This window comes from Symphalangus syndactylus, chromosome 20, assembly GCF_028878055.3.
Source record: "Symphalangus syndactylus isolate Jambi chromosome 20, NHGRI_mSymSyn1-v2.1_pri, whole genome shotgun sequence".
NCBI lineage: Eukaryota > Metazoa > Chordata > Mammalia > Primates > Hylobatidae > Symphalangus > Symphalangus syndactylus.
In genome coordinates this window covers 36,611,632-36,630,473 of record NC_072442.2, presented here as the reverse complement: position 1 = coordinate 36,630,473, position 18,842 = coordinate 36,611,632, and the positions used below count along the sequence as shown (strand labels likewise).

The window sequence follows — 18,842 nt, the reverse complement described above, 5'->3', positions numbered from 1 at the left end:
AGCTGCTCCGCTGTCCACTGAAGACAGCGCCATTGTTCCTGCCACACGACCAAGCGATCACGGAGGCCAATGTAAAAGCCAAGCAATTCTTCTGCCTCAGCCTCCGGAGTATCTGGGACAACAGGCACATGCCACCACACCCGGCTAGTTTTTGTATTTTTACTAGAGATGGGGTTTCACCATATCGGCCAGGCTGGTCTTGAACTCCTGACCTCGTGATCCACCTGCCTCTGCTTCTCAAAGTGCTGGGATTACAGGCGTGAGCCACCACGCCCAGCCTTGAGTTTGGACTTTTAAAGATGGGAGAAACAGCATGTTTAAATGCTGAAGGGGAAGATCACCTCTGATTACAAAACTCTATTACAGAAATAACATTTTGGGGCCGGGTGCAGTGGCTCACGCCTGTAATCCCAACACTTTAGGACGCCGAGGTGGGCAGATCACTTGAGGCCAGGATTTTGAGACCGGCTTGGCCAACATGGCAAAGCCCCATCTCTAACAAAGATAGAAAAATTAATCCCAGCCGGGCGTGGTGGCTCATACCTGTAATCCCAGCACTTTGGGAGGCCCAGGTGGGTGGATCACTGGAGGTCAGGAGTTCGAGACCAGCCTGGCCAACATGGCGAAACCTTGTCTCTACTAAATATACTAAAATTAGCCGGGCATGGTAGCAAAGGCCTGTAATCCCAGCTACTCCGGAGGCTGAGACAGGAGAATCTCTTGAAATTGGGAGGCAGAGGTTGCAGTGAACTGAGATCACGCCACTGCACTCCAGCCTGGGCAACAGAGCAAGACTCCGTCTCAAAAACAAAAAGAAAGAAAGAAAGAAAGAAAGAAAGAAAGAAAGAAAGAAAGAAAGAAAGAAAGAAAAATACATTTTGGAATTCATTATAGGAAGTTAGTTCATTATGCTTTGAAAAATTGGTTGGCATGGTGATTCACACCTATACTCCCAACACTTTGGGAAGCTGAGGCGGGCAGATAGGTTGAGCTCAGTTCAGCCTCAGAAACATGGCAAAACCCCATCTCTACAAGAAATACAAAAAATTAGCCAGGTGGGGTGGTGTACCTATAGTCTCAGCTGCTTGGAAAGCTGAGGCAGGAGGACAGCTTGAGCCCAGGAGGCTGGGGCTGCAGTGGAGTGGAACATTTGGGGCCTGGGCCACAGAGTGAGACCCTGTCTCCACAACAACAAAATTATATACAGAAGAAAAAGTATGGCCAGGTGCAGTGGCTTATACCTGTAATCCCAGCACTTTGAGAAGCTGAGGTGGGTGGATCACTTCAAGCCAGGAGTTCGAGATCAGTCTAACCAACATGGTGAAACCCTACTAAAAATACAAAAAATTAGCTGGCTATGGTGGCAGCCTCCTGTAATCCCAGCTACTCGGGAAGCTGAAGCAGGAGAATTGTTTGAACCCAGGAGGTGGAGGTTGCAGTGAGCTGAGAGTCGAGATCACGCCACTGCACTCTAGACTGGGTGACAGAGCGAGACTCTGTCTCAGAAAGAAAAGAAGAAAAGAAAAGAAAAACTATGACAAAACTATGTCAAAGAAAAACTATGACAAATCTTAAACTCTAACTCATTTCAGAGCACATCGACTGAAAGAAAAAAAGATGGATAGTCTGACAAGGAAAAGAAAAAAGATGGATGGCTGGGCAAGGTGGCTCATGGCTGTAATCTCAGCACTTTGGGAGGCTGAGGTGGAAAGATCACTTGAGCCTTGGAGTTTGAGACCAGCCTAGGCAACATAGTACGACCTCATCTCTACAGAAAAAAAAAAAATTAGCCGGGTGTGGTGGTGCATGCCAATAGTCCCAGCTACTCAGGACACTGAGAAGGAAGGATCGCTTGGGCCAGGGAGGTCAAGGCTCCAGTGAGCTGTGACCACACCACTACACTCTAGCCTGGGCAACAGCAAGACGGTCTCAAAAAAGAAAAAAAGAAAAAGGATACCTTTTTAAAAACTAGTAACAGAAAATAGTAAAGTGTCTAATTTTCTCTTGGTTATATTACAAAGATCATTCCATAATTAAAACACAAACTCAAAGTACTAAACCACAAAAGCCCAGGTACTTTAAGAGCTAAGAAAATCTATAATACAACTACATGAAACCATTTGGAATATCCCCTTAAAACACTTTCAGTCTTCAAAACTTTCTCAAATCTGGCCAGGTGCGGTGGCTCACGCCTGTAATCCCAGCACTTTGGGAGGCCAAGGCAGGTAGATCACCTGAGATCAGGAGTTTGAGACCAGCCTGACCAATATGGCAAAACCCCATCTCTACTAAAAGTACAAAAATTAGCCGGGCATGGTGGCGGGCACCTGTAGTCTCAGCTACTCAGGAGGCTGAGGCAGGAGAATCGCTTTAACCCGGGAGGCAGAGGTTGCAGTGAGCCAAGATTGAGCCACTGCACTCCAGCCTGGATGACAAGAGCAAGACTCCGTCTCAAAAAAAAAAAAAAGAATTTTCTCAAATCTAAAGTATTTTTTCGCTTTGGTCTTACTGAAGAAGTATGTTGTCTTGAGATAAGCTTTCTATAAACTTCTGTACAAGAACCACATAAGAAAATATTTAAAAATTTTTATGTTAAATTCAGGAAATTCTAAAATGTAAAACCACTCCAAATTAAAACATGACCACTTCAAAGAAAAGGGGATAATTTCAAAGTTAAGACCAGAACACCTTTTGACACAAACCACTGCATGTTGCAGAAACAGTAACCTAGTTTCATTTTGAGTGTAGTGTTTGTTGCCCTCAAGGGATCTGCAACTTTCGAGCAAGACTTTTTTTCATCAAATGCCAGATAACAGATAAGGGTGGGAGGGGGAATCAATACATTTTCATGCTACAACATATCTTAACTCTTCAGTTTAAAAGAAGAAAAGCACAGTCCTTATGAACACACACGTGTATCATACTGACAAACCTCAGTTACTGGTGACTGCACGAAAACTTCAACTCAAGGCTGAACTATAGAACATGTGACAATTTAATGATCAGCTTGTGAAGAGAAAACCCCCCTCAGTATCACATAAAATTCTTAGCTATTTGCTCACTGGCACAACAACTGGTCAGTAATAACATGAGCTGGGAAAGCTGATGGAAGATGTTCAAATATACAAAGGTTTTTTCCACATAGAATTTTTTTTTTTTTTTTTGGTGGAGTCTCGCTCTGTCACCCAGGCTGGAGTGCAATGGCACAATCTCAGCTCACTGCAACCTCTGCCTACCAGGTTCAAGCGATTCTCCTGCCTCAGCCTCCCAAGTAGCTGGGATTACAGGTGCACGCCACCGCACCTGGCTAATTTTTGTATTTTTAGTAGAGACGGGATTTCACTATGTTGGCCAGGTTGGTCTCGAGCTCCTGACCTCAAGAAATCCACCTGCCTCAGCCTCCCGAAGTGCTGGGATTACAGGCGTAGGCCACCACATCTGGCCCACATGTAATTCTTAACTATCTTTTCCCAAAATACTGTTCTCTATAATGTACAATGAATGACTGCATATTTCAGTAAGACAAAAGTCCCAAACATCTACATTTCTGAATGAACAACCTGTTCAAGACACTATCTCCCTATAAACTCCAGATAAGTTACTTTTAGGATATAAGATAAATCCATTAATAACATTACACACCATAGACATTTACATTCTAACTGCACTGGAATGTCTAAAAAATTAGCCTATGAACACCAAAGTGACAGAGCCCAAGAGGAAGTGAACAGACTCCTGGCTTGCAGACAAATGAGTAGGTGGTGGAAACATTTATGTGGGGAGATGATTTTATACAGTATCTTTCTTAATCTAAAGGAAACCACAGCTCTTCACAATGTATGTGCTATAAATAGATGTCATCAGTCGAAAACCTTAATAAACGCTTTGTTTTTGCTTGCTTGCCTTTAAAAAAATAATAATTGTTTTTTTTTTTAAATAACCCAAATCCAATGCGTGGTCAAGATAACCAAACCAAGGATGTGACCGACCAGGTTGCCCAGAGCCCTGGGTACACATAACTAAGTTTAATTCCCAGCTGGGCACAGTGGCTCATGCCTGTAATCCCAAAACTTTGGGAAGCCAAAGTGCGAGGATTGCTTGAGGCCCAGAGTTCAAGACCAGCCTGGGCAATATGGTGAAACTCAATGTCTACAAAAAACTTAAAAATTAGCTAGCTATGGTGGTGCATGCCTATAGTCCTAGCTACTTGAGAAGCTGAGGCAGGAGGATCACTGGACCCCAGGAGTTCAAAGTTGCAGTGAGCTGTGATTGCACCACTGCACTCTAGCCTGGGCAACAGAGTGCGACCCTGTCTCAAAAAACAAGAAAATTTATTCCCCTTCACTAATTTATGTTGAAGAAAAGATTTTAATTAATAGTGTTTTTTAATATATATACTATTCTTCAAATATACTTCTCTTACCAAAACCAAAGAATTTTCACATTAGCTCACATCAAAGCAAATTTTTTTTTTTTTGGAGACAGAGTCTTGCTCTGTTGCCCAGGCTGGAGCGCAATGGCGCAATCTCGGCTCACTGCAACCTCTGCCTCCCGGGTTCAAGCAATTCTTCTGCCTCAGCCTCCCAAGTAGCTGGGACTACAGGCACACGCCACCATGCCTGGCTGATGTTTTGTATTTTAGTGGAGACGGAGTTTCACTGTGTTGCCCAGGCTGGTCGCGAACTCCTGAGCTCAGGCAATCTGCCCGCCTCAGCCTCCCAAAGTGCTTGGATTACAGGTGTGAGCCACCGTGCTGGCCCATCAAAGCAAATTTTCTATCACTACTTTTGCTAACATCTTCAAGGAATGTGGCTAGGACAACCAAAGATAGTTTTGATCACAGAAACATTGTTCAAGTTAGCATTCCCTCCTTCCCCAACTCCCACCTAACCCCCCCTCAAAAAAGCACATTTATCTAAGAATCAAAAAGTTCTTGTCAAATAATTATTAGTCTCTTTTATAAATGCAGGAAACTAAGGCCCACTGGCTAAAAGATGAGTCAGAGGGGCCCTGAGAGTAAGAATTAGCCAAATTTATAACTGCTATGCGCTCTTCTCCCTTCTAAAATCCACTCAGATGATTGGCGACTTTTTGGAAGGAGCAGTGACGGGTGGTGGTAAGGAAGTTATCTAGATTTTTCTTTTTTTTTTTTGGAGACAGAGTGTTGCTCTGTCACCCAGGCTGGAAGGCAGTGGTGCAATCTCGGCTCACTGCAACCTCCTCCTCCCGGGTTCAAGCAATTCCCCAGCCTCAGCCTCCCAAGTAGCTGGGATTATAGGCGTGTTCCACTAGGCTCAGCTAATTTTTGTATTTTTAGTAGAAACAGGGTTTCACCACGTTGGCCAGGCTAGTCGCGAAATCCTGATCTAAAGTGATCCACTCACCTAGGCCTCCCAAAGTGCTGAGATTACAGGCGTGAGCCACCGCGCCTGGCCGCGTTATTTCTTCAATAAACAAAACAACTAATCCTAAACTTTAAAAAGAAATGAAGTAATCAAACCCATTCAGATTCAATGCCTAAGATCATTTAGATGCCAAGTGTTAAAAAAGGATGTTGAAAAAAGCACAAGCATAAGAAACACTTAAAATCAACACCAAGCGTCAAAATATCAGACTTTAATTAAATTCACAAAATATTTATTGAGCACCTACTATGTGCGAAGTGCCGCAGCCACAACTACAAGTGTAGTACAACAGATAGGATTCCTGGTCTCAGGAGGCTTACAGTCTCACAATTAGTTTATAAAAAGATTGTGAGCATTTGTCCTAGTTTACTGGGAAAAGTCCTAGTTTATCACTGTTTTCTCCTAGAATAGTGCTAATGATGGCCCCTCACAGGTCTCCAAGTCTGGACAAGTTACATGGTTACTTTATTTATAAAAAAACAAACAGGCCAGGCTCAGTGGCTAACGCCTGTAATCCCAGCACTTTGGGAGGCCGAGGCGGGCAGATCTCCTGAGGTCAGGAGCTCGAGACCAACCCGGCCAACATGGCGAAACCCTGTCTCTACTAAAAATACAAAAATTAGCTAGGCATGGTGGTGCGCACCTGTAATCCCAGCTACTTGGGAGACTGAGGCAGAAGAATCACGTGAACCTGGGAGGCAGAGGTTGCACTGAGCTGAGATCATACCACTGTACTCCAGCCTGGGGACAAGAGTGAAACTCCATCTCAAACAAACAAACAAACTACTATTCCTATAGGGCCACATGTTTGTAAAATGTATATTAAGATTTTAATCTTTAGCTTCAAACTTATTTTAGACATTCTTCTCATTTTGATATGTACATGTTATATAATAAAAGCAAATATTTGTTTTAGTTTAAAAAGAGGAAATCAACTCTGATTTTATCACATCAAAATGTATACAAAGTAAATAAAATGAATTAAAAAAATCAAAATGTCAAAGACCAAGTCCCTTGTGGGCAGGTTGCTCTTTTTAAAATACTACTTTAGCATTCCAGCTTGTGCCTATCTTAGTACTGAGAACATATTATGGTTTCTAGATATTTCCCACTAAAAGGAAACAGGGCAGGAAATGTACAAGTTTGGAATATCTTGTCGTAAGGGAAAGAAAGGAAGCTATCAAAAACTATCAGGAATGTGTCAAAAAGAATGAGGAACCAGTCCGATAAATGCCTATCTGGCAAAGATAGGACAACTGAGTATCAAAGGATTAGTAAGAGTCATGGATTGAAACACACCTAATATGCTTAAATCCACTGGTCACCTTTAGAGGATGCTAAGACAGCCAGCTCATTCTTTTGAAAACAGATAAATGAAGGGCAAAAATCATTCCTATCAGATCTGTACCCTAAGGAAACTAAACAGTTGAGGGGAAATTTTATGTAAGTATTCCGGCTAATAACTGAAAAACAAATTATAGAATTAAACATTATTTTGCCGCCAGGCATGGTAGCTCATGCCTGTAATCCCAACACTTTGGAAGGCCAAGATGTGTGGATTGCTTGAACTCAGGAGTTTGAGAACAGCCTGGGCAACATGGTGAAACCTGGTCTCTACCAAAAATACAGAAACTAGCTGGGCATGGTGGCACGCGCCTGTGGTCCCAGCTACTCTGGAGCTGAGGTGGGAGGACCGCTGGAGCCTGGGAGGTAAAGGCTGCAGTGAGTCGTGATCATGCCACTGCACTCCAGCCTGGGTGACAGAGCAAGACTCTGTCTTTAAATATATATAAAATTTTGCAACCCCTAATGAATGGATGTAGGCAAAAAGATCATCAATGACTCATAACAATACCCAAAAAGAAGCAACCAGCTTTTATATCTCCTAGAATTATACACCACTACCTATTAAGTCATCTTGCCCCATGCCTGCAAGAAAAATTGAATCTCGGTTTTTTTGTTTTTTTTTTTGAGACACAGTCACTCTGTCACTGAGGCTGGAAATGCAGTGGCATGATCACAGCTCACTAGAGCCTCAACCTCCTAGGCTCAATCACTCCTGCCACCTCACCTTCCCGAATAGCTGGGACTAGAGGTGTGTGCCACCACACCCAGCTGATTTTTGTATTTTTTGTAGCGATGGGGATCTCACTATGTTGCCCAGGCTGTTCTCAAACTCCTGGGCTCAAACAATCCACCCGCCTCGGCCTCCCAAAGTGCTAGGATTACAGGTGTGAGCCACTGCACCCTACCGAATCTTAATCTTATCAAGCCTATAGATCTAAACCCAATTTACAGGAAATAAAAGGGATTGAGGAACATATCAAATGACCCCATGTGGATATAATTAGCAAAATTCAGACTACGGAAAACTATACAACAAATGACTTGGATTCCTCAACAAAAAACTGCAAGGAGGCTGCGCATGGTGGCTTATGTCTAACCCCAGCACTTTGGGAGGCCGAGGTGAGAGAACCTCTTGAGATCAAGAGTTCAAGACCAGCCTGGGCAACATAGTGAGACCCCTCCCCATCTCTACAAAAAAAATTTAGCTGGACATGGTGGTGTGTGTGTGTGCCTCCCAGCTACTTGGGAGGCGGAAGTGAGAGGATCACTTGAGCCCGGGAGATTGAGGTTACAGTGAGCCAAGACTGAGCCTCAGGCTGGGTGACAGAGCAAGACCTTGCCTCAAAAAAAAAAAAAAAAAAAAAAACCCCGCAAGGAGAGGAATGGAGAGGCAAAGGGGGAGGGGAGAGAAAGAAAACAAACCTACCCAATCACTTCTTGGGACACTAATTCAAACAAACTGAAAAAACAATTATGAGTCAACTGGGACACAGACACACTGACTGAATACTTAATGATGCTCAGGAAGTTTTTAAAAATAATATGATATGATGTCTGGAGTTGCTTTAAAATGAGAGGGGACAGGTAGGGAAGTGTAGTGAGTGTAGCAATCCTCCTGCCTCCTGCCATGGCCTCCCAAAGTTCTGGGATTACAGATATGCACACTGCACTCATCCTAGTGTGTTTTTTCTTATGGAACTGCCAAGTTATCTCTATGCATTTTTGTTTCCTAGAATGCTTAAGAGGATTTTTTCTTTTTCTAAAAAGTAGTATGTTTCTGAATGAAACTGCTGAATGAAAAACAAAACAAAAAAAGAATTAAAAAAGTGATTTGCTAATGGAAGGAATACTTAAGAGTTCCATTTAAGCTGGGAGAAAAAGTGATTTTTAAAAAATCCATATGTACTTCATATTGCCAATTCCTTCCTCCTCTGCCATAAACTAAACTGTTTCAAGGAATTACTCAATTTAATGCAGTGGCCAGGTGTGGTGGCTCACGCCTGTAATCCCAGTACTTTGGGAGGCTGAGGCAGGTGGATCACCTGAGGTCAGGAGTTCAAGACCACCCTGGCCAATATGGTGAAACTTCGTCTCTACTAAAAATACAAAAATTTGCCAGGCCAGCTATTCGGGAGGCTGAGACAGCAGAATTGCTTGAATCCAGGAGGCAGAGGTTGCAGTGAGTCGAGATCACACCATTGCACTCCAACCAGGGAAACAGTGCAAAATTCCATCTCAAAGAAGAAAAAAAAAACAAAAAACAAATGTAATGCAGTGAGTTTGGATGCCATGGTTTGCCACAGCATGGATTCTTTGCATTATTAAGTGTGGAGTGAAAGATACCCAAGTACTACCTTATCTACAACGGTATTCTGCCTCAAGATCAGTAGCTTTTTCTCCTTCAAGAATCACTAAATACTTAAATTTTCTCAGAGCAAGACATGAAACCATCCTGCAGAGAAGACTCTTGACTACTACTCTCAGTTAACAGTTAATTTCCTAATAAACAAAAGTTGGCTATTTTCCATACACTAATGGACTTAGGGGCTTATAACTATACTGAAAAGGGCACTATTGTGCAAGAAATATACTCACAGAAGTGATAAATCATGTTTCTGCATGGAATACAAGAAGGGTGGGGAAAATTCTGCCCTACCTTAAAATGGCCTTGGGCAGAACTATCTGTGAATGTCAAAAGATAACTCTTAAAGATACTAATGTCAAAGATAACTTACATTTGTTTAAACAAATACAGAGATCCAGCTACATTATATATAGTACATATATATGTACAATCTATGTTATAACCAAAGCGAATCCATGAACAGATATTCAGGCTTCAGAACAGAGTTTAAAAGCTTAATGTTTTCAAATAGAAAAAGGATATTAGTTGAAAAACTAATGAAATCTGAATTAAATATGAAGTGTAGTTAATAGTAATATACCAATGTCAGTTCCTTAGTTTTGAGAAACACACTATGGTTATGACTTTAACAAAAGAAACCATGACGAGTTTATGGGTACAGAGTTGCACTCTACTTGTAACTTTTCTGTAAATTTAAGATTATTCCAAAAAAAAAAAAAAAATTTTGTAAGCCGGGCAGGTGGCTCATGCCTGTAATCCCAGCACTTTGGGAGGCCAAGGCGGGCAGATCACCTGAGATCAGGAGTTCGAGACCAGCCTGGCCAACATGGCAAAACCCTGTCTCTACTAAAAATACAAAAATTACCCAGGCGTGGTGACACACGCCTGTAATGCCAGCTACTCAGGAGGCTGGGGCAGGACAATTGCTTGAACCCGGGAGGCAGAGGTGGCAGTGAGCTGAGATCGCACCACTGCACTCCAGCTCAGGTGACAGAGATGAAAGACTCCGCCTCAAAAAAAAAAAAAATTGTAAAGAGAACTTATTGCAATAGCATAAACTGAGTTATAATCACTTCAATTAACAGATTTTCTTTGATTTAAAAAGGCAGGCTGCTTTATCACCTTACTTTTCTCAAAAGTGAGACTTTTAAAAAATGGCTGGATGCAGTAAGTAGCTCACAGCTGTAATCCCAGCACTTTGGGAGGCCAAGGCAGGCGGATCACCTGAGGTCAGGAGTTCAAGACCAGCCTGGTCAACATGGCGAAACCCCGTCTCTACTAAAAATACAAAAATTAGCCAGGCATGTTAGCAGGCGCCTATAATCCCAGCTACTCAGGAGGCTGGGGCAGGAGAATTATTTGACCCCGAGAGGCGGAGGTTGCAGTGAGCCAAGATCACACCACTGCATTCCAGTCTGGGTGACAGAGCAAGACTCTGTCTAAATATATATACACATATATATATATACACACACACACATTTTTATATAAATATTTATATATATTTTAAACTTTGATGTTTTAAGACATTATCAGGATTCTTGGTAAAGACTACCAATTGGCAAATTAACTTGGTTTTCTCACCAGAATCCACGTACAAACACGTGTAAGTATGCTTTATGGCACAAATCCCAAACTGGCTAATGCCAAGAAGACCTGACTGCAGATATTAACTGGCATAGCTGATTACAGATCATAACACTATGGGAATTCAGCACTATTTTCCTAACTGTGAAACGTGCATATTTTTGGATGTAGCCATTGAAGAATTCACCACCAGAAGATGGTAAGTATAAAAAAAGCGTATACAAGAACATTCATTATAGCATTATTTATTATAACATAAATAATGGTACATACAGACATAGGCATACTGTATAGCCATCTGAATTATGATGCAGATTTATAATAACTGACATAGAAATACGACCATATAAAAAAGATTAAAGAACATGTGAGGATGGTGTCATGCAATTTCACTACTCAAAACCACGGACATACATATATATATGCGCACTCATATTGAGAGATGTCTCAGGATAGAAGTAAAGGCAGAAAAGGCCATACTTTTTTTTTTCTTCATATTTTTCTAGAATCCTTACTTTTAAAATAAGCATGTAGTCTGATGTAGTGACTCATGCCTGTAATCCCAGCACTTTGGGAGGCTGAGGTGGGAGGACTGCTTGAGCTCAGGAGTTTTGAGGCCAGCCTGGGCAACACAGTGAGAGCCCACCTATACAGGAAAAAGTACAAAAATTAGCCAGGTGCCATGGCACACGTCTGTAAGCCCAGCTACTCAGGGGGCTGGGGCAGGAGGATCACTTGAGCCCAGGAGTTCAAGGCTGCAGTGAGTTAGGATCACACCACTGCGATCACACCACTCCAGCCTGGGTGACAGCACAAGACTGTCTCAAAAACAAAAAAACAAACAAAAAGATAGCCATCAGCCAAAAGACCCTAAGTTCACAGGTTGTCAATGTTAACTGCAATATTAGCTATATAATTTTAGCTTATACATACAACATACACCATCACAATACTGTTTAACTCCAATGGACAAACTGTAATTTAAAATATCAAGTTATTTCATATAAATTCCATTTGTAAATATATATACGACTAATAGTGTTTGTACTTTAGTTGAGAAGATCAGTCAATAGATTTTTTTTTTTTTTTTTTCACAAGCAAACAAATCTCTTGTCTTCTTGCCAAGGACTAACCTTTCCAAATCAATGAATTTGGAAGCTGAAAGAACTTATAATGTATCCAAGATAAACCTATTATATGAGAGATGAGGAAACAAGAGGTTCAGAAAAGTTAAATGGCTCCTCTAAAGTCAGCAGCTAGCTGATGGCAGAGCTGAGCCTAGTACCCAGATTTTTCTCATAAGGCTCAAAATGAAGTATTCCTACATAAAAATATTAACAGTATCAGCTGCTGACAAAAATGTGGAACAAGTAGAATTTTTCATGTCTTTCCAGTAGGGATGCAGAAACAGTTTGGTAATTTCTTGTAAGTTAAAGATACATACTATATGACCTAGCAATCCCCCTCCTAGGTATTTACCCACAAGAAATGAAACTTATATTTACCCCAAAACCTGCCATGAACGTTTACAGTGGCTCTGTTCATAATCACCCGAAACTGGAAGCCAAATGTCCCTCAAATGGTTAAGGATGTAAGTAATCTGTGGTATATCCATACAAAGGAATATTACCTGGCAATAAAAAGGAACAAACTGTTGATAAACCCAAATACTTGGAAAAATCTCAGCGGCATTACTATGAGTAAAAGAAGCCAGTCTCTAAAGGTTACATACTATATGAGTCCATGTCACATTCTGCAAAAGATGAAACTACAGTGACAACAGATCGATAGTTGCCCAGGGTGACGGGAGGGTATGAGTGCAATGGGACAGTGGGAGGGAGTTATCTGGAGTGATGGAACTGTTCCGTGTCCTGGCTGTGGTGGTGGTGGTTACACAAATTGATATTCACAGAACTGTATGAATATCAAAATGTCAATTTTACTGTATATTAATTTTAAAAATAAATTATTTACTCAGTCTCTGGTTTCTAAAAGCCAGAAATACCTATAAATTTCAAATTCTTTTTTGGGGGGAGCAGGGTCTCACCCTGTCACCAGACTGGCATGCAGTGGCATGATTCTGGCTCACTGCAGCCTCCACGTCCTGGGCTCAGGTGATCCTCCCATCTCAGCCTCCTGAGTAGCTGGGACTACACCACACCTGGCTAATTTTTTGATTTTTTGTAGAGATGGGTCTGACTATGTTGCCTGGGCAGGTCTCAAACTCCTATACTCAAGTGATCCTTCCACCTCAGCTTCCCGAAGTGATGGGATTACAGGTGTGAGACACTGTACCCAGCTAAATCCTTTAAATTAATTTTTTTTTTTTTTTGAGACAGAGTCTCGCTCTGTCACCTGGGCTAGAGTGCAGTGACGTGATTTTGGCTTACTACAACCTCCACCTCCTGGGAAAATATATTTTGTTAAGCACTGTATAGTGCAGTGTTTTTTTCAAAGTGCCCGTACCAACCCAATTTTTCTAAATGAAATAAAACAGAATAAAAATTCTAACAGATTGCCTCACAGTAAGAGTAAGTACTGTCTCAAAGTTTTTGTTTCAGTTGTGGGTGTAGGTATGAATGTGAATATGTGTGGGCACACATGCACTGCTTCTTACTGTGGATCATAGTCAAAAAGTTTGAGAAATACTGCTAGAGGGAATTAAATAAACAAACAGTTCTAGATTTAGAACAGTCCAGCCCTGCAAGAGTTGGCTTCTGTGGACATGTATTTAGCACACAGTGCACCACCTGGCCTTACAAACATAAATCATCTTTAAAGAAATAAAAAATATCTAAAAAAAAATCTAACTTTCCATATGGGGTGATGAAAGGATTGAGGAGAGATTGGAAGGCAGAACAAACTACCTTTTGGATATTAACTATAATATCTGACAAATTATAATACATGCAGAAGTATTTATTTCTTTACCATAATCCAACAAGAAGAAATTAGCCATATGGAATTTGATAATTTTTACTATGCATATCATTTCCAAATTTTAATTTAAACATTTTCTCACTTAGCAATAGTTTCTTACATTATACAAGCTTTAAATATATCTCAAAGAACCAAATTATATTCTATTAGAGCAGGGTAAGACACACATTAAGATCACAAAAGTAAAAATTATAAAAGAGAAAAAGAGGGAAAAAGGTAAAAATGTATTTACTTTTAAGAAAATTATACTGCTAAGTCTCTGCTGTGTAATATACAAAAAGGCTTTTTCTCTTTGTGAATAACCTTTCAGATAAAAGCTATATTCCAAGATAATTTGGCTTTAGCCACCAGCAGACTATAAATAACTTATTTTTAAAAAGATTCACACCTGTAGTCCCAGCTACTCGGGAGGCCAAGGCAGGAGAATCACTTGAACCTGGTAGGCGGAGGTTGCAGTGAGCCGAGATCACACCACTGCACCTCAGCCTGGGCATGGTAGCAAGACTCCATTTCAAAAAAAAAAAAAAAAAAAAAAAAAAAAAAAAAAAGACCTGTCCACTAAAACTTATTCTAAAATCTTCATATATAAAACACCATTACTATTCTGAAAGTTACCTAGCTTATTTCTTTTTTTTTTTTTTTTGAGATGGAGTCTCAACTGTCACCCAGACTGGAGTGCAGTGGTGCAATCTCGGCTCACTGCAACCTCCACCTCCCAGGTTCAAGCGATTCTCATGCCTCAGCCTCCCAAGTAGCTGGAATTACAGGCATGCACCACCACGCCCGGCTAATTTTTGTAATTTTAGTAGAGACGGGGTTTCTCCATGTTGGCCAGGCTGGTCTCGAACTCCTGACCTCAAGTGATCTGCCCACCTCAGCCTCCCAAAGTGCTGGGATTACAGGCATGAGCCACTGCACCTGGCCACATCGGCAGTATTAAAGAGCATGGCTACATACAATTACATACAATTTCATCAACCAATTGATTGACAGGTCTTCCAAATTCCAAAATATTCAAAACAAGATGAACTATTTTAAGTAAGTTATTCATGTTGCTATTTTGTTTAGAACTTCAGGGTTCTAAAAAGTTTGAATATATGTTACTTATAAAAGTTACATTAAATAAAAAACTTTTAATAATTAATTCAGGAGGGATTGTGATTTCAATATTATAAAATGAGACAGTAAAACAAAAAATTTATCTGGGCATGGTGGCTCACGCCTGTATTCCCAGCACTTTGGGAGGCCGAGGCGAGAGAATCACTTGAGCCCAGCAGGAGTTTGAGATCAGCCTAGGCAACATAGTGAGGGAAAAAATACAAAAAGAAGCCAGGCATGGTGGTGCACACCTGTAGCCCCAGCTACTCAGGAGGCTGAGGTGAGATGATCTCTTGAGTCTGGGAGGTGAAAGCTGCAGTGAGCCAAGATGGCACCACTGCACTCCAGCCTGGAGGACAGAGTGAGACCCTGTCTCAAATAAAAAAAAAAAATTAAAAAATAAAAATAATTAGTAGTGACCGGGCGCAGTGGTTCATGCCTGTAATCCCAGCACTTTGGGAGGCCGAGGTGGGCAGATCATGAGGTCAGGAGTTCGAGACCAGCCTGGCCAATATGGTGAAACCCCGTCTCTACTAAAAATACAAAAATTAGCCGGGCATGGTGGTGGGCACCTGTAATCCCAGCTACTTGGGAGGCTAAGGCAGGAGAATTGCTTGAACCCAGGAGGCGGAGGTTGCAGTGAGCCGAGATCACACCACTGTACTGAAGCCTGGGCAACAGAGCGAGACTCCAACTTAAAAAAAAAAACTATCTACAAAACAAATCCCTCAAGTGTTATAATCATTTTAAAGACATTTTCCATCATTTTAGCCCCTCTTTATTTAAGGATAAAAGTTTACAGGTTTTGCTCTTAGGGTGACTTGGGAATTCTCTTAATATTGTGAAAATCCCAGCTGGGTCTTTGAGAATGTACTAAAAAATGGTTTGAAATTATTTTCCCCCACGAAATACTTTGTTATTTCGTTTAAAATATGATATTACAGGCCAGGCGCAGTGGCTCACACCTGTAATCCCAGCACGTTGGGAGGCCGAGGCGGGTGGATCATAAGGACAGGAGTTCAAGACCAGCCTGGCTAACATGGCAAAATCCCGTCTCTACTAAAAAATAAAAAAATTAGCCAGGCACGGTGGCAGGCGCCTGTAATCCCAGCTACTCGGGAGACTGAGGCAGGAGAATTGTCTGAACCCAGGAGGCGGAGGTTGCAGGGAGCTGAGATCCTGCCACTGCACTCCATCCTGGGCAACAGACTGAGACTCTGCCTCAAAAAAAAAAAAAGAAAAAAAATAGGATATTACAATCTTCCTATGGATCAGTTGGGGGGTATATTTTAAATTTTAAAAAAATTGATAGGTATACATTCACGTATATCAAAATTTTAAGTATAAAAGAATATATAGGCCGGGCGCGGTGGCTCACGCTTGTAATCCCAGCACTTTGGGAGGCCGAGGCGGGCGGATCACGAGGTCAGGAGATCGAGACCACGGTGAAACCCCGTCTCTACTGAAAAAGACAAAAAATTAGCCGGGCGTGGTGGCGGGCGCCTGTAGTCCCAGCTACTTGGAGAGGCTGAGGCAGGAGAATGGCGTGAACCCGGGAGGCGGAGCTTGCAGTGAGCCGAGATTGCGCCACTGCACTCCAGCCTGGGCGACAGAGCAAGACTCCTTCTCAAAAAAAAAAAAAAAAAAGAATATATAGAGACTATAGTAGCATTATTCATGATAGCCAAAAACCAAAAACAACCCAAATTTCCGTCAATGATGGAATGGACAAATAAATTATAATATATACATACAATGTATATAATTATGGTTTATATGAGGACAAATTACTACTGTTACATACAACAATATGGACAAATCTCATAAATATAATTTTAAGCTAAGGAAGCCAGACACAAACAAGTTTATATGTATTCCACCTATATAAAGTTCAATAAAACAGGCAAAACTACTCTATGATTGCAGAACTCAGGATGGTGAAAACCTTTGGGAGAGAAGTAATTGGGAAAGGACATGAGAGGCTATCGGGACACTAATCCTAATTCCTTGTTCTTGGTACTAATTATGCAGAGAAAATTCATCAAACTGTATATCTATGATTTCCCTACTTTTCTGTAAGAAGTTAGGTTCCCTTGAGTCCCAAAAAACGGAATCAAAATTCCAAAGCTGAAAAGTATAAATGTATTAAAGACTATATTCTGCACTAGCATTAAAAGACAAAACGAATAATCCAACACTGCGTGTATCTTTATTTAACCCAGCTAAGAGTCATAACTCTGACGCCACATGCACAGTAAAGACCAAGAAACCAGGCTGTGTAGCCATTCTTTTCCATTTTTATTCTCTCCCCAAAATCCCATCTCGCCACACACTCAGTGGTTTATCAAGGAACTAACAGAAGAAACCAGCTATCTGCTAGGCAATTTGACTTGTAAACCGGGGAAAATTAACAGTTAAAAACAAAAACAAAACACAGGCCGGGGGCAGTGGCTCATGCCTGTAATCTCAGTACTTTGGGAGGCCAAGGCAGGCAGATCACCTGAGGTCAGGAGTTTGAGACCAGCCTGGTCAACATGGCGAAACCCCATCTCTACTAAAAATACAAAAATTAGCCGGGTGTGGTGGCAGACGCCTATAATCCCAGCTACTTGGGGGAGGCTGAGGCATGAGAATCCCTTGAACCCGGGAGGCGGAGGCTACAATGAGCCGAGATCACACTACCGCACTTCAGGCTGGGGGACAGAACAAGACTCTGTCTCCAAAAAACAAAAACAAAAACAAAAAACAAAGCAAAACAAAAAAAAACCCCTCCCCACAAAGAAAAAGTTTACTTAGCAAAATGTATGATAGTAAATCAATCATCTAAATTTTGTTTGTTTAGTCATTCTGCGCTCACATAGCATTAGGGCTGTTGTTATACATTCTGGCCAAATTAAGTTTTTTTAAGTATACTGCAAAATCTAAGGTGAGTCAAAAACCACCATATGTCAATCCCTCTTTATCAGCAATCCAATACTAGTGACTGAGTCCACTGATCAGCAAGCCTGTAGGTGGCTCAATAATAAAAGAAAATAAGGATTAGCAGATTCTCCTGAGGTAAATCCTACTGTATTACTGATGTGTCTACCTTATCTGAAAAGTCTCTAGGTAACTCTTGTGGGCTCACAGACTTATCACAATGCTATCCTGCAACAAATTACAGAATAACTTAATTCTATAGTAACCTAAGAAATCCTATTTTAAAAGCTGTATGCATGGAATAAAACTGTATACATGGCCCTAATTGCATTTACTTTTCAAGGTAATCAATCACTTGAACTATGTTTAAAAAAAAAAAAAAAAAAGAGGCTGGGCACAGTGGCTCATGCCTATAATCCCAATACTTTGGGAGGCTGAGGTGGGCGGATCACAAGGTCAGGAGTTCAAGACCAGCCTGACCAATATGGTGAAACCCCGTCTCTACTAAAAATACAAAAAAATTAGCCGGACATGATGGTGCATGCCTGCAATCCCAGCTACTTGGGAGGCTGAGGCAGGAGAATTGCTTGAACCCAGGAGAAGGAGGTTGCAGTGAGCTGAGATCACGCCACTGCACTCCAGCCGGGCAACAACAACAACAAAAAAGATAATGTCACCTTTACTATAAAGCTGCCTTTCTGGCTAAAAAACAAGAGAAGAAACTACATATATAATCTACAGGCCTAAAGCAGAGTTCATAAAATCTGACAGGTAAAGGGACCCTATTTTTCTTTCCTTCCCTTGCCAAAGTAAAAATTCATAAAGCGCTCAAATCTATAGCCCCAGTAGCAGTTTATAATCAAAATCTCAGAAAAGCAATTGAAATTGTATTAGATAAAACGTTCATAAGTATTTTTAAAAATCAAACATTACTACTATATAAACAAACAGATAACTAAAATAAGCAACTGATATTGCCACTGATTCTACAAAGCACTTTATGGCTTGCGTTAACCATGAAAATTTATACAAGGCTTTGCACGTGATTCGACTCTGGACACAGAACCCATTGAGATACGTTAATGTCCTAAAATACCCCTTTCACTACATAAGCTCTGAATAGGCTTAAAACAAGCACAGCCTATGGGGAGCACTGTAGAATGTGGAGCTAGATTTTACTG

At 41.2% G+C, this 18,842-nt stretch overlaps 1 protein-coding gene across 4 annotated transcripts in view; it reads right to left on the bottom strand.

Moving 5' to 3' along the window:
• Positions 1 to 18,842, bottom strand: part of ZNF652 (zinc finger protein 652) — an 80,401-nt gene that overhangs the window by 57,129 nt on the left and 4,430 nt on the right. Inside the window, exon 1 of one of the 4 annotated variants that reach the window (XM_055258710.2) lies at positions 12,210 to 13,771. The exons of the other annotated variants lie outside the window; for them this stretch is intronic. The gene's annotated coding sequence lies outside the window, so the exon portion shown is untranslated. Of the gene's footprint in view, positions 1 to 12,209; positions 13,772 to 18,842 lie in introns of those variants that run through there. 4 annotated transcript variants of the gene reach the window in all.